The 15671-nt window shown below is 41.3% G+C and overlaps 1 protein-coding gene across 1 annotated transcript in view; it reads right to left on the bottom strand.

Moving 5' to 3' along the window:
• The window catches only part of GRID2 (glutamate ionotropic receptor delta type subunit 2), a 2613212-nt gene that overhangs the window by 255246 nt on the left and 2342295 nt on the right, over window positions 1-15671 (bottom strand). The gene's annotated exons all lie outside the window — the stretch shown is intronic.

Raw genomic sequence — 15671 nt, 5'->3', positions numbered from 1 at the left:
TATCAATAGCATAAAAGTGCTGTCACACACCAATCCAATAGAAAAAATATCAGCTGTCAATGAGTGAATAAAAGAAAAGTAGAGACATCAGAATAATGTATAGAAAGAAAAATGACAAAAGATGTCAGAGATAATCTTAAAATGGTCTTGAGATAGTGATTTAGCAGAGAAAGAAAAAGAAAGAAAAAGAAAGAAAAAGAAGAAAGGGAGAGAAGATCTTACTGTATCAATAGTAAAGCAAGACGGGGAATCAATCCATATGGTCCAGCTGGTAATTGCGGGCGTGAAGAGTGCTACCTATTTAAAATAGGAACAAAAAACGCCTCAACATGCATGTACAGTACTCGATTTAGGAATTAGAACCTGTAAAGTAGGGCAGAGAAATGATACTAGAATGAGGAACTGTAACACCTACTTAGTAAATAAAGGCGTCGCTTTGTGGCGAAGGATGAGCCACAATGGAGACAGTCCACGAAAGGAGAAAGTTCATAACCCCTCCACTTTTTAGGCGTCGCATGTGGCGAAGGATGAGCCAAAATTGTAAGATTCGAGGAGGAGCAAGTTGGAAACCGTCCACTTTAAGGTTTAAAACTACCAAACGGTACTGTGGAGAATGAAAATAATGTTTGAGACACGAAAAATATAATTAAAGGTGATCGCTAGGGCGTGGGATATCGCTAGAAACAGAGGGTGTCAGAAACTACCTGCTGTGCAGGTGTTATTCCGCAAGGTTTGAGAATACGTAACATACCAGGCTTATTTGTCGAGTTCAAAAAGTTTTTAGAGAAATGGAGTATGATAGCCAGCAGATGCTCAAGAGATCTTATGATCCTCATTATAGAAACAGCTAAAGAACTACTGTCCTCTCTCAAAAATGAACTCCTAGAGCTAGAAGAACAAATAAGAAAATCCAACAGTATTGAGGAGGCAAAAAAGAAACTGGAATCTACGGAAAAAGAACTTGCATCTTTTTCTGATTACTTGATCAAACGCAAAACGGAAAAACTAAGAAAAGATATTCGATATTACTCTCTGACAAAAACTTATCCTTACCTTGAAGAAAATTACTACCTACAAAATCAATATTCTCAAGACTACAACCACAGAATACCACAGGTAAGAACCTTTTCTGATACCACAGATTCCGATGGAGATCAAGATGACCAATTCCAGAACTCATCCAGACCAAGTCGTCCCTATAATTCCCAATATCAGCCTTTTTTAGCCCAACGAGGGACACGCAGAGGACGACAACGGGTCCGTTTCCAACCTCAAACAAGAGGGAACTTCCAGCAACAGAATTACCAGCAACAAAATTCCTATTTACCCCCAGACAATCAACAAGTACTACAAACCAGGAATCGTCAATACTATCTCAAGACCATTTTAAGATTATCTCTGACATCTTTTGTCATTTTTCTTTCTATACATTATTCTGATGTCTCTACTTTTCTTTTATTCACTCATTGACAGCTGATATTTTTTCTATTGGATTGGTGTGTGACAGCACTTTTATGCTATTGATATTAAACTCACTTGAAGGAACACGATGTTTATAGGGGGAGAAAAAATGTTTAGAAATTTAACAAGAAATGATGATAATTTAATTGTTTGTTTGACTCTTCATAAACATACTGTATATAGTGTTTTATAGTGTATATTTTTGTATGTCCATAGGATTCAAAGATACTGTGGCTCTCCTGATGAAGACGCTTTGAGAGCGTCGAAACGCGCGTTGAGAACATCTCGGTTTTTTGCCACTCCTATTTTTATTTTTCTGTATATATACTCTGTTATTTGATTGATCACAAATTTGATTTATTGTATATTGTTTAATGCAGCATCCATTTCATTCAACCTTTCTTGAAATCAAATCCTGTAATTACAGAGTTTTGTACTATTAATGTATTTCTATCATTGTTATATTCAAATATAATAAATCCAACATATTTTTGATAATATATCTTATGTTGTGTCTCCTTGTATAAGATTCAGTTTCTTCTATTGAACATTACACTGTTTATCGTTTTTCCATTGAATATTATTTTACTGTGTGTCTAGACTGCCTAGGTGTTTATTGTTACAATGAAACCTTACATTTGACATTCTTATTGAAATTGTAAGCGAAGTGCCAATTTATTAACCAGGATCAAGATGTCTATTATCAGACACTCCTTTTGCCTGTTTTCCCCTTGCAATGTGTGGAATTAATACCTCCTTTGGTTTGGGAGGAGTAAAATTGCAAGTTCCAGAATCTAAAGCATAAAACAAGGTTTGATAGACTACTCTTTGAGAGCTCAGAATGTTTGTGCTGCTTCTTCATCATTAATGGAGGTCAGGCTTGTGCCTTGCCTGTGGGACGTAATGGAAAATGTCAATTTTTGTCCATTTTGTTTATAAAATTTAAATTATGGAAATATGAAAAGCATACACACACTGCTTTACGATTTGTGCTTTTCAGAAATACTTTCCTACTTATGTATGAGTCGAGGTGTTATTTTATTTACAAAAAAAGTTCCAAGATTTTGTGATTCACTAGCAAAGTACAATAAATTGGTGACCAAAAAGTGTCTTACAGTTGCTGGTTGATTTTAGACAATGCTTCCAATCAGCTTATCAAAATGCTGAATTGTCCCTTTTCACAGGTCTGAAAGTGGAAGTTTCCTTTACCATGTCACTACCAACCAGAAAACCTGTGGAGAATGTGTGGCTGTAAGGGACAGAACATTCTTTTCAAGTACCTTTGCAGAAGTTTTACTCCTTCCAAAGAAAAGAGCGTCTTTAATGTCTTTCATGTTTGGTAGCCCTTTGCACCTCTTGATGTCCTGGCGAGGCACTGCTGGGACAAACGACGACCTCTGGCATGCCTGCTTTGAAGAACAGGGCTAGAATCCCAAAAGATTTTCAGCTGGAGCTATTCATGTCCTTGGTGGTAAATTAAGGCAGTGTTTGTTCCAAGCACCTTTTATCCCTGTATTATGAAAACAAAATTCTGAAGGTGGTAACGTTTGACAAAAACATTCACGATTTTGTTGTTTAGCATTTCGTCGTGGAGGGAAGAGTTCTGATGTTCTTTGTGCTGCATTATTGCAATGTGAGTTTTTTGTGGTTGTACTGAGATTCTTGGGTTTCAATCTATTTTGACTGCTTTTGTTGTGATTTGCCCTGTTATGTTTAATCGTGTTATGTTGCTTTGTGCACTGGTATTGTGTTATGTTCTGTAGTTCACTCATTGATGTGCCCACCAGTACTGTTGCTTTCCCAGCCAAAAGCAGTACATGTCTAGAAAGTTATTTTAGCAAAAAACTATTTACCAAGGACTATGGTTGTGAAATAGCACTGCTTTACCTCTTCAACTACTTAAGACACCTGTCAGCCCGAAATCATGGCAGAGACTGAGAGCTTGCTATGTGTGATAATGTCTCAGGTGTGAAAAGGGTGATATCCTAAACATGGTATGATAAAGACTGTGGCTCCTTCAGCTGCAGTCAGGCCTCTTTCATTACTGGTATATGTGTGGGTTCCAAAATACGACCCCAATATCACCATTATTGGAGAAACTAGTAAAAATAAATCCATCTGAAGCGCTGAGCTATTTTACAACTTGTGTCACGGAAATAGTTAATTTAGGAAAACATTTTTTTAAGATGTTTTTAAAGGTGGATCCCTATATAACAGAAATGTCCCAGAGTTTGAGTTTTGTCAAGCTACCGTCATCACTTACAATATCAGTTTTGATATAGAAATCTAGGGTACTGATTTTATGACGTGTACTCTTTTAGTGCGCTGATTTTTATTAAGCCTAGTGACTTCCTTCAATTACTCATCTTTCATTTCAGATCTTAGTTTGTCCCTCTTAAAAGTCAGCCACAATAAACATGGGGGCAAATGTCTGCAACAAAGAGGTAAAAAAAACAACAGATGGCTCTAATATTTTTAAACCCTCTCCAACACCCCTGTATTATGTACAGGCAATAGGTATGTTTTACTGATAATCCAATTTTGCCAGCAACTGATAATAAAATGCAAGTTCATATGATAACACTTCTATCAGTATGGCAATAACAATTACTTAATGTTTAGATCTGATTGTCCAAGAATAATTTCAGACCACAGATTGATTTTTTTTTTATTTTTAAAAACAAGGACAATGAATATCAACTGGAAATTTGCAACCAGGTTGAATTATGGCATCTCCAGCACTTCGTCTTTTGCAACTTCTGGACATCTGATGCAAACATAGTCATCCTGGTGCCAAAGAGGCACACTCAGTAGGTGTCCATGTTAGGGACAGGCTTGCACTTGAGTGTTGACGGCAACCGGGCAAAAACAAAAATGCAGTGCATTGTGAATACATTGGATTTATAACATAACAAATTAAATGTCCAATGACTGATTGTGCGTGTTAGATGTAAAATAGTCCTTCATGCATTGCAATAGAAGCAGCACATAGGAGGAGGAATGATTCACCAAACCAGCAATCACATGTAATCCTTCCCTAGAGAGGGTTAAAACATCTATCTATATGTTTATTAGTAATAATTCATCTTGCAGGCAGCTGTGGAGACAAACCCGGCCTAAAACATCAAAGTATGAATTCAAAGTGGCAACATTAACATGGGTATTACTTCACCATGATTCGTTTCCAGGGAGATAAAAAAATAAAAAAACATTTGAACAAATGCACAACTGTTCTATGTGACTGAAAATTAGAGGGAATAAGTGCAGAGGAAGAGTACTCATGAAAATCTACGACTTGCAGGGTTATTCATTCAATCATAATCTTTATTCGATTTAAAAAATAAAATCATAAAGGTCACAGCATTAAAAATAGTACACAGATCATCTTCACCAATCCATACTTGTTTTAAAACCCCCGTAAGAGCAATTAAAACTGTATCGTCTGCATAATATGAATCCAAAGTGGAAACATTAACGTGGGTGTTACTTCACAAGGATTCGTTTTCTGGGAGATAAAAAATAAAGAAAATAATTGAACAAATGCACAACTGTCCGATGTGACAGAAAATTAGAGTGAATAAGTCCAGAGGAGGAGAACTCTTGAAAATCTACGACTTTCAGAGTCCTTAAGGTCCGATATTTACTCAAATCAAGGGGCATATTTACAAGGCGGCGATAGAAAATTATCGCTGCTTTTGCGGCCGTTTTCGGCCAAAAAGCGGCGATAATTTTATCGCCTAATTAGCAAGGTCACGCTAACGCGTGAAACCTTGCATTAGCGCACGAATTCTTAATGCCCAGCTTTGCATCTCTAATGAGATGCAAGGTGGGCGTTCCTGACCTGACATGACAGGAAAGCGACATTCCTCCTATCATCAAGCCCCACGCTATGAAGCATAGCGGCAAGAAAAGTAGCGATAACCCGTGTTATCGCTACTTCCCTAACGCCAGCTTCAGGACTGACTTAGCCATGATATCCTATGGAAGGTGGATATCATGGCAAAGTTTGTGGGGCCCTATCAACAAGCTAACGCCACATTTCGTGAGATTATTGCTGGGTTTCCAGCGATAATCTCACGTTTGGCAGTTAGCGCTAGGATTTTTATCACTTTTGAGATAAGCGTTGCTAAGAGCACGCTATCTCAGCGATAAAAATCCACGTTAGCCGGCGATAATTATCCTAGCGCTAAGTGCGCTTAGCGATAATTATCGCCGGTTGTTGCTGATATGCCCCCAAGAAAATAAACATAGGGTAAGTAGATGTTGACTTTACAACTATAGTGTGTGACTCAATTCATTTGTGAGCTTCTATCTAGAAAACAAGCATTAATTGCTGATAAAATAAAGACAAGTCTTTGAAAACCATGCCACAATAATCTGAGACTCAAATAATGACAATGAGTGGTTATATAAAGCAGAAACAACACTATATTTTATTTATTTATAAAGCGTGACATTCATCCGACTGGATATCACGGCACTAAAGGACAGCCCTTTCAAGTAAGAAATACAGTAGTGAGGGGAGTTCTGTAACTCATCAAACTTTGGGGAATTATTTATTTTATTTTATTTATTTATATATTCAAGCTATATACACTGCTAGATCACCTACTTTTTTTGTAGAAACAACTCATGCACCCCAATTTGGTACTCACATTCAACATGTCTCTTTTTGTAAAGCAAAGGCTTCTTTTTACCAAACACTTCAGTCTTGGTGAATGTTAACCATGGCAAAGGGGTCGGTTTGGCATGATTTGATGTTTCAACCACTGTATTTATATTTAGCCTAAAAAAATATCCTATTCATAATACAAATTACTTCAAGTATTCATGCTGAAAATACCATTACACATTTAGCTAATGTTTGAATAAATAGCACCTACAGTGTCTTTTAACTTTTTAGTGTCAATAATTTAGATTATTTCCGTTTGGATGTATTGCTCAAACGTGGGACATTGCTATTGCTCTGGAATATGGATGACTTGCTAAAGTTTATTTCTGGTACAATTAATAAAGTTAATTGCATCATTTGAAAGCAGACAAGTAAAGGTTCTATTTTTGCAGGAAATGGTTCTCACAGATAAAGTAGCAAAGAGATTTCACTAACGCCAAACAGCTCTAGAGCTTCATAATTCATTGGCATCTGGGAATTCGGGTATAGGCTTACAGTTTTATAAAATGGTAATGCTAAAGATAAATAAACAGGACAAATGCAATTGAACACATCCCACTTATTTGTGCATTTGTTGACCTTTTCAAGTGCAATGTTGTAGTAACGAATCATATCGTTCACAGGCTAGACAAAAATATTTCAGAGAAGGGGGAGTCCTCCTTCTAAGTGGGAGGCCATTTTACCTTGTCTCAGATGCTGTTTAATGCAAACGCATGATATGAATAATGTACATGACCCACAAACTGCAATGTGCAGTACCTCAAGAAGTGCTACAGTCGTACTACTTATTCACTTCATAACGCAAGTGGCATACCTACAAGTTTAAATCACCAATTCCACCTCTCCTATCTTTTCTATAGGAAGAGCCTCACACATATAAGTTTACTACTTAGTAGTGAATGTGAGAGGGACGGGGTGTGCTTAAAAATGGGGCATACACACTGCAAAATATGTGGAGCTTAGGGAGGACCAAGGAGTGGTCAAATGAGGGTTAGGAAGGGGTTTAGGTAGGAATGTGCATCCACCAATAAAAAAAGAATGCCCATTCCTACTCACAAACTAAAGTTACTACATCCAAAAAGGAGCCATAACAGTAGTAAATATACTACAGCTCAGAGCTGGAGTTAGTCCAGCACCATATGCCTGCCTGTTGGCACTGCAACACCCTCCCATAAAAATCAACAGCAGTAGTACCTTAAAATGAAACCAGATAACATATCATGTTAATTTGAATTGCATTTTACTACTGTTTTTAACCCTGGGCGTAGTACTACGCTACGCTCGCAGAGCGTGCGTAGTTTGCGCTACTACGCACTACGCGAATTGCACATAGCACAGTGCAAAAACGCGTAGCGTAGCGGGCATTTTTTGCTTGCTCGCGGTACTCAACTTCAAGATGGCGACCGCGAGCGAGCAAAATCAACATCCCGGCGAGACTTTTTCCTCGTTCGCGATCAGCAACATCAAGTTGCCGATCGCGAGTGTGGAAAATAAACCTCCCGGCGAGATTCTCAACGCGGGGAGGTCAGGTTTCTCATTGTGAGTGGCCGCGTATGCTCGCGACCGCTCGCGATGAGAAACTACCAGTCCGCGTTGAGAAAGCTGCCGCTCGAGTACAAATCTACTCGAGCGGCAGAAGCCAACCGCTTGCACTGTGCAAGATGCCGTTTGCAATGATTGCGAAAAAGTGCAAAAAAGCATCCGGCACTGTGCAATCAGTGCGAACAGCATTTCCCTACAGCACTACGCAGTTTGCGTAGCTACGCGTAGCATGCGTAGTGCGAAGAGCACTTCGCGTAGATACGCGTAGCGCTACTACGCAAACTACGCCCAGGGTTACTGTGTTTTAGTTTTTTTTTTACTGCTTTAGGTATGGTTGTTGTAGGACCTACTTAATGATGAGTGTATTACTGCGTTTTGGGAATTGCAGGATTGTTGTGGAAAGCTGTACATGTCTTAGCTTTCCAGCAGTTTCACATGAGTAATCGCATGAATAATAAGATAAATATGCAAAAATGTTCGAAATAGAGTTTGGTATAAATAAGTTTAACACAAAAGTGTGCTTGTATGTAATGGCCTTTTTCCTGCACTGTGAAAATACTTTCCATGGGAGAAATGCCTTTCCCAAAACCTCCAAAGGTTTTGGAGGTGATTCTTTACCATCCGCCCCCGAATATAGACTTAGGGGGTCATTATGATGGCGGAAGGACTGCCACCGCCAGGCCGGCGGTGGCGGTCCTTCCGCCATTACCAATCATATTACCCACCGCCAAATTAAGATGGCTGTGGGTACCGCAGCGGACGCAAAGTCTGCCCGCCGCTTCACCGCCAAAGGCAATCGAACCGATTGCCTGGCGGACGGTGCAGGGCCACTAAAATGGTGGCGGTGCCTAGCAGCTTCCATCCGCCAAATTAGGATGTGGCTATGGGAAGGCCTTTCCTCGGCAGCGTTGCCGCCATGGAAAGGCTGGCGGGGAGTTGGTTAGGGGGTTGTTGTGGGCCCCCCTTTGTTTGAAGCTGTGTCGCTGCCATTTCCATGCACCAAGTGGCAGGCACCGTGTGGTGCCTGCCGTGCAGTGCAGGGAAATGCAGGGCATCCACTTTTGAAATTGCATACGATGCTGCAGCCAGCAGCACCGCCCGCAATGTTAAAAGCCCTGGATGCGCCCACCAGTATGGCAGGCGCATCCTAATTGCAGAGGTGGGACCGCCGCATGTCTGGCAGGCGGCCCCAAACACCGCTACGATGGCGGGCAGACCTAGTCTGCCCGCCATCCCCATTTAGGGGCTCATTAGGATGATGGTGGGCTAAGTCCACCCGCCTCGTAGCGGTGTTTGGGACCGCCCGCCAGACATGCAGCGGTCTCACCACTGCGATTAGGAGGCACCCTCCAGGGCTTTTAACATTGCGGGCGGTGCTGCTGGCAGCAGCACCGTACAACATGTCAAAAGTGCGTGCACTGCCCTTCCCTGCACTACGTGGCAGGCTCCATTCGGTGCCTGCCACTTGGTGCATGGAAAAGCAGGGGGGTACCATGGGTACCCCCCAGTGCAGCGACAGCCCCCCAAACAAGGGGGGCACATCCCTGCCAGCCTTTCCATGGCGGCATCGCCGCCATGGAAAGGCCTTCCCATAGCCACATCCTAATTTGGCGGGCGGTGCCTGCTAGGCACTGCCACCATTTTAGTGGCCCTGCACCGTCTGCCAGGCAATCGGTGCGATTGCCTTTGGCGGTGAAGCGGCGGATGGACTTTGTGTCCGCCGCGGTACCCATCGCCGGCCCGGCGGTGGTAGTCCTTCCGCCATCATAATGACCCCCTTACTCTTGTACTTAATGCAAATAAATCTCCGACCACATGCATGGTAGGAATGTGCCTGTCAAATAAATACAAATACCCACAATTAATGTATTTATTCATTTGTTCATGATCCCAGTAGTGATCTACCCATACAAACTCCAATAAAATAAAAAAAATTATATACAAATAAAAAGGACATCTACACAACAAATTAATCCAGGCTTAAAAATATTGTAAAAAATGTAAAAAAAACGTGATGGTTGTCAGTCACATTAGACGGCTTCTTGTTGTTGGTAACAACATCTTTAGCCAATCTTATGTTTAACAAAAATCTATCTAAGTGCATTCAGGCAAGTTTGACTCAATTTATCACAGGAAAAAAGCACAATGTAAATCTTGAATTCCCCCTATAACATGGAGCAGTAAATTCCCACTTCTTAACATGTGAAAGAATCTGCGAATTGATTCCCCAATATAAAGCCAAAGATATGGTTGTATCAACTTGAAAATGGCAGATTCTGAAATAATCAAATAATGCTTCAAACATCGACTGGGTACTAAATCTGCATTAAATCGTAATAGAGTAACGTAACTGTCTTTTAAAAAAAAACTAGAAAAAACCTTTGTTTTCAGGTATTTAACTCCCATTCAGCTTATCTTTAAATGTAACATTCAACCAATTCGTTGACATCTACCCAGTCCAGTGTAGCGCATCAAGCCCACTTTGAAGCCCATTAGTCATACATAAGATAATATTATCGTCCGTGATTATTAGTGTGTGCAGGGGATGCTTCTCAAGTAGAAGTGGGAATTTTCTAATATCGTGAGAAATCAGAGGAAAATTATGAAGATATAGAGATAAAAGCAAGGGCACCAAAAGTCCAACTTGCTTAGGTCTTTTGTGTGTGTCACTGCATGGTGTGAGGTCCTTGTCTGCCCCCACTAGCATCATAGTCCATGTGTCTCTATGGAATGCTATCAGCAGTTTCAGAATTCCATGCGAATCCATTTTCACACATGACTTATGAACCAATGCTGTACTAAAATTGATAAAAGCAGGATAAGTGGGTTGATTCTTAAAACAGTCATAGTTATCAACATTTGCAAATAATGTGGCTATGTTATCAAAGACTGAATGGTTCCCTCGGAACCCTGATTGTTATGTGGTGAGCAATGCACCTTGAGAGAGAGTAGATGTTCTAGGAATGACTTACAAAACAACTTCCAACTTGCATCCAAAAGGACTATTTGCCTATAATTTTATGGTAAGAAATTTGATCCATTGTTATAGATAGGGAATTGGGGACCTGGCAGGTGAGATAGCATTGTCCAAATAGTAGTGCCAAGAAGGCATCACAACTCACAGAGGCCCTCAATACAAGTTAAAGCTAAATTCCGATTTCCTGCGCAAAAAGACGTTTCCACAGGGATCAGAATTACGTGTGGTGTGATATTATTATACTCTCGCAGTTTCCCCAGATCGATTCCGGCAGATCATACCTGATTACATTTATCAAGAGAAAAAATAACTTAAAAAGACAAAACTATGGAATTTGGCATGTTAAATACTCATTCTGCATGTTATGCTTCATTTTCCAATTGAAAACTCAAAATAGGAGGCATCACAACACGTGGAAAATACTTCAATATGGGGTGAGGATATTTATTACAAGTGGAAAATACCTCACCCTAGTCTGCTCTACTTGCAACGTGCCAGATTTTTTTTTCATCTGGGCTATGCAGATTCCATCTAGGGTCTCTGTCTTGTTTTTATTTACTCCCACCAATGAACAGTGCCTTTGATTCCTTACTAATTGACTTTTTTTAATTGATAAAATATATAGTTCATATGGAAGATAACTACAATGTTATGATTTTAAGTGACTTGAATGAAAAGTTTCCGCCCACTCAGAATATTTTTAGAGTTGAACTAAGAGAAGATTCTTGAAATAATTCAGAACCCTCTTCTAAATTGAAGAAAGATACAATTAAGAGGGGGTTTACGTCTAAGCTTGTTACAGAAAATAAATTATGTTTCTGCCTAGAATTGAGTGGTAGGAAATATCTCACAAAATCCAACAAGAACTATAAACCATAGGAAATGTTAAATCTATTACAATATTGCTTCTCCTCCACTATTTACCTTAATCAGTAGTATCACTATGTTAATAACTCATCATAGCGATTATAATAAAATAATCTTTCTTTTAGCCATTGATATTCTACACTCTTCAAATTGGAAATAATAGGGGGAGAAGTTTTAATACAAGTATGTAATCAACGCCTGTACTGGGCCTCACAAGGTGAGAGTAATATACAGCAGCTAATTGGGTCAGTTATTGCTATTTATATTATGTGTAATCGCAGAAGTGCTTTTTAATGACCTGAATGTGTGCATGCAATAATGAGGAAGATCTTAAAATCACCCTTATAATTGAGCACTAATAATAAGAAAGGTGAAAAGTATTTGGCAGGGAAGAAAGTGTGTAGGAAGCGACATGTGTGTGTTTCCTTAGTACAAGTAAATATCTACACATCTATTCATACTGTGGGTATTCATGGTGCCTTTCTGGGATAGCTTGTCTTCCCATCTAGAGGATGTCTGGTCTGGCCATTTGGGATGCACTGTGGTAGTTTCTACAGCAGAGGTCTTCAAACTTTTGGGTGTCGAGACCCCCCTGTCAACATTTTCAGTCGTAAGGACCCCCTTCTGACAAACATTTCTAAACCTGTAGGCAGGGCTTCTGGAATTACGAGGCAGGTGAGGACCAAATTACACAACAGGCTTGACTAAATTGTGAAGGAAGAAAATTTAAATAATGTTATGTGATGCTGCGTTATTTTGGGATAGAATTGCTTCATTATTTTGACATTTTTTGCACACAGTAACACTGAGGAAAGATTTCACCCCATCAGTACCAGTTTATAACCAAAATACAGCAATTAACATCAGAAAGATGTCTAGTCAACCTTTGTGATCGGCCTTCCACTCCGCAAGAATACGTGCTGCCACATTAGAAGCTCACCTGGTCCTGGCCGGGAGCAGCAGGGGTCCCTTAAAACCCAGGCAGTCTTGTGCAGAGTTAAGCAATATACCCATGCCGCTTTCCTCTCACCACTCCCTTCCATCCCTCCCTCCTCTCCTCTCCCAATCCCGGATCCCTCTCTCACTTTGCAGGCCATTTTCTTTCACCCCTTTTTACAACTTCTGAACTCTCCCCATTCAACTTCTCACTTTACCATTAATCACCTCTTGCCATTCTGTCTTTTCACTGCCCTCATCTCTAACAGTTTCTTGCATTTATCTCATGGCCTCTCTGGCCCCGTCACTTCCCGTGCCCATCTGAACTTCTCATTCACCTCAAGTCTCTCCATTCAAATTGTTGTCTATTTGTATCTTACACCTCTCCAGTCCCCCAATTAATCTTTCACATCTCTCCTTTGTTTTTAAACACCTTCTTGAACCAATGTCCCTCTCCCCTGTTACCTCAGCACCAGTGCTTAATTTGAGCAGGTGGTTTCCGGTGCTCCGCACTGGCACCTGATTGTGCACACTGGCACCATGACCGTCTGCCACATGGTGGCTCTGTCTGTGTAATTTAGAGATGAGCAGAACAGCTGTTTATTAATTCAATATACATTAAAAACGATAAACTCCTGACATCCATGCCATTCTTATAGCTTTGGGGGCTTGAAATAGTCACACTTGTACAGTGTTATGGTTGGTAGTTGCATAGATATTGTCATTGGCCACACAGGCAAGGCAATGGGTGGGTGGTTAAAGTTGCAGTGGCCTACTGGTGAGGTCCCTGGTAAATGTTTTATTACAATTTAATCACTGCTCAGCACCCACCCCAGTACTCCCTCTCTTCCCCCATCGCTGCTGTCCCTCACCCTTTTTGCATCAAATTACTTTTTAGGTCACAGATCATCTCTCAGCTATCTTCTCTCACAGTCTGACAGCAGCCCTCCTCTGTGCCCTCAACATTCCCTCACACTCACTTCTTGCGTGTCCGCACTTCCCTTCGGCACTTCACATTTCTCCTCATCCCTGACCTCTTCAATCAAATTCTCTCACTCCCTTGCTGTCCTTTCTCATCCTCTCATCTCTCCACACCGAGCACACGGGTTGGACCCGTATGCTCCTCTTGGCCTGTGCCACTCTGCTTATTGTTCTCTAATTTAGGAAGGCATGAATTGTCTGTCTTGCTGTTTTGGGCAGGCCACACAGTTATGGAATGTGCACCCTCCTTTGCTTCGCTCCACCAAGAATCTATTATCCTTTAGGAAGATATAAAAACCTGCCTATATACTCTGTAGGTCATTTGGATGGTTCTCCTTCCCCTTCTGTATGTTTCTCATTTGCCTTCAGGCAGCAGATGGCTATTAGCCCCAGCACACCTTTTGGTAACATTAGCGCACTACAAATGTAAAAAATAATAGTAATAGGCAGAAGCATGGGAGCCACTAGACCCAACCTTTGCGGGGGGCCTACACTCCCAGGCAGGGCTGGCCATAGCACTGGTCACACACGGCGCAACAGTCTTTTTTGGTGCCTCATCCCCCGTTTCCTCATTCTCCATAAATTCCCCCACTACCACTCACCAACAAAGCACCTCATCTCTCTGTAACACCTTTCTGACAAACATTTTTTTTATAGTGCTACTCATAGTTTACTCACACTCAGTTCTGTGATCTGCATAGTACATGTTCTTTGTAGCAGGCACATTAACCCTCTGCACTCTGTGGATGAGAAGAGTGCCAATGTAAGTGCACGGTGAGCGATGCAACAGTGTGAGAGTAGGGAAAGAGGAGTGACTGCAGGATGAGTGAGGTGACCTTATGAATTTGGGTGTGGATGTAAGTGCAGAGTGGGACGAATGAATGCATGGTTAATTATGGGCTTGTTTGAGCGAGTTGCAAATTGAGCAGTGAGGGGGCAGGTGAATGAGGTGTCACATGAGTGCAGATGAGTAGTGTGACTGCAGGCTGAGGTACAGGGTGAACAACGCAAGTGCATTGTGATTGCAGAGTGATCACTGTGAGTGCAGGGTGAGAGGGTGAATGATGTGAGTGCATGGTGATCAGTGTGAGTGCATTATGATCGCTGTGAGTGCAGGGTGAGCGTGAAAGTGAAGTGTGAGGATGAGAAGTGAGTTCTCTGAATGCAGGGTGCATTCCCAGACACTTGAAGTAACTCAGCATATAATTGACGGCAGTGTAGTGTTTAAAGATATAAGTTAAACTATTGCAATTATGACATTAATCAGGGATCGAGGGTGGAGGAAATAAATAATATGCTGATCCTGCTTCACACTTCCAGTCCTATGGTTAGGGTTGCCTGCTCATTATTTTGATGTCCCAGACGGTACAAAAATAAGCAGTCACCTAAAGCTGTATATTTCACCACTCATCTCTGCGTACTTGGAATAGCAAATATAAGTAGAAAGCACTTTTAATTGTGTTCTAGGGCTGCCTCAATAATCCATGACTGATAGTGATAATTAAGGGGAACAAAGACAGAAGAAAAGTCATATTACGAATGAATGCATATGATTTTATTTACAATCCCATTTAGTGTCAAGAGGAGGCCTTTGCAGGCTCTTTAAACATCAAATGGCTGGTATTTTCCTTCTTGCAACCCTACTTTATATTTCTTTTCATGAAATGCATTCTAACACACTGCTGCAGTAAATGTAAAATACAAATGTAAGGAAATGGCAGAGTTGGGGCCCAGGGGGTACTGGAACTAGAAAAAAAAAACTAAGCCTCAGTAACTAGTTTACAAAAGGTATGTAAACATGCAAATGGTCTTTAACCTCTTCAGTGCCCATGACGAGCTGGACTCGTCATGGTCCGCGGTTGCGCTGTGCCCATGACGAGTCCAGCTCATCATAAACCCCGCCCGCTAATGTAACGGCCGGCACAGGGCGGGGAAAGGGCGTGGCACTGAAGGGGTTAACGACCTGTGAAAAACTCAGGCCTGACGGGCTGTGCTGGAGATAAGACTGCAGACACAGCCCAGCGGAGCCCACAGTAGCTCGAGCTAAGACACACTACGGGGGAGGAGGGGGGCTGACTCCCTTGTTGTCCGATGGGCCTGGGCAGAAGTGTGACTGGGAATGCGCGACCCCCTTTCCATCACTTCACGGCCCCCCTGCGGGTCGCGCCCCACACTTTGAAGACCCCTGTTCTACAGTATAGTTCCAAGTGGAGAAGGATCATGTGTGATTTGGTC

The sequence above is a fragment of the Triturus cristatus genome, chromosome 2_2 (assembly GCF_964204655.1).
Source record: "Triturus cristatus chromosome 2_2, aTriCri1.1, whole genome shotgun sequence".
NCBI lineage: Eukaryota > Metazoa > Chordata > Amphibia > Caudata > Salamandridae > Triturus > Triturus cristatus.
This window is presented reverse-complemented; position numbering and strand designations above follow the sequence as displayed.